Source organism: Gossypium raimondii, chromosome 7 (genome assembly GCF_025698545.1).
Source record: "Gossypium raimondii isolate GPD5lz chromosome 7, ASM2569854v1, whole genome shotgun sequence".
Classification (NCBI taxonomy): Eukaryota; Viridiplantae; Streptophyta; class Magnoliopsida; order Malvales; family Malvaceae; genus Gossypium; species Gossypium raimondii.
The window spans coordinates 2,301,303-2,302,470 of NC_068571.1; the positions used below are offsets into that span (position 1 = coordinate 2,301,303).

Here is a 1,168-nt window from a genome sequence, read left to right on the forward strand (position 1 = left end):
ATACATATTAACTATCATTGCCGTCCACTATCCTTTAAAATGGGCTAATTGCCCTTTAAGAACCTCATATTTAAAAGCCACCATCAAATAAGCACTTTACACCTTAATAATCAAACTTCACATTTTATGCAATTTGATACTTTTGTCAATTAAACACATAAACAACAAAATTAATTCACGAAACTTTCACACATTTAAATTCACACATCATAAACACACAAAATAATATTAAAATATTTTTCAGACTCGGATTTGTGGTCCCGAAACCACTATTCCGATTAGGGTCAAAATTGGCTGTTACATAACTTGCCATTAAAAATTGTTTAATGTCATCTCCTCAATAAACTCTTGGGCTACCTTAGGTGTTTTGTTATTCAATGTTCCGCTAGCTGTTGCATCAATCATCTGTCTAGTCGAGGGGTTCAAACCATTGTAAAAAGTTTGAACTTGGAGCCATAAAAGTAGTCCATGGTGAGAACACCTTCTCACCAAATCCTTAAATCTCTCCCATGTATCATAAAGAGTCTCAATATCAATTTGAACAAAAGAAGAGATATCATTCCTGAACTTAGTTGTTTTAGTTGGTGAAAATTATTTCAACAAAAACTTCTCAGTCATCTGAGCTTAAGTAGTGATGGAACCTTATGGAAGTGAATTCAACTACTGTTTTGCTTTGCTCCTCAAAGAGGTTGGGAACAACCGTAAGCCTATGACATCATTAGTAATACCATTAATCTTAAACGTATCACAAATATCTAGAAAGTCAGCCAAATGAGCATTCAGATCTTCATCTTGAAACTCATCAAACTGAACATATTGTTGAATCATTTGAATTGTGTTCGGCTTAATCTCAAAATTGATTACAACAATAGTCGGTCTGACGATACTTGATTCAGCCCCAATCAAAGTGAGCTTAGCATAATCATACATAGTTCGAGGAGCAGGAGCTGCTATTATTTGATTATTTTCCATCTCCACAGTAATATCCTTTTCCTCTTGATCGTCTATTAAAATCTGTTGACTTTGCATTGCTTCTCTAACTTCTCTCCAATTTCTACGAGCAGTTTTCTTGATCTCACTATCATAAACTAACGGTTCCAACAGGTTTCCTCTAGTCATAAGCCAAAAGAATCTATTAGAATCAAAGAAACGAAAAATTAGAATGTAA

The 1,168-nt window shown here is 34.0% G+C and overlaps 1 non-coding gene across 1 annotated transcript; it reads left to right on the forward strand.

Moving 5' to 3' along the window:
* The first annotated feature begins 463 nt into the window (after window positions 1-463).
* On the forward strand, window positions 464-570 carry LOC128042724 (small nucleolar RNA R71). The gene has a single exon (XR_008198237.1). It is a non-coding gene; the product is annotated as a small nucleolar RNA R71 (small nucleolar RNA).
* The last annotated feature ends 598 nt before the right edge of the window (window positions 571-1,168 follow it).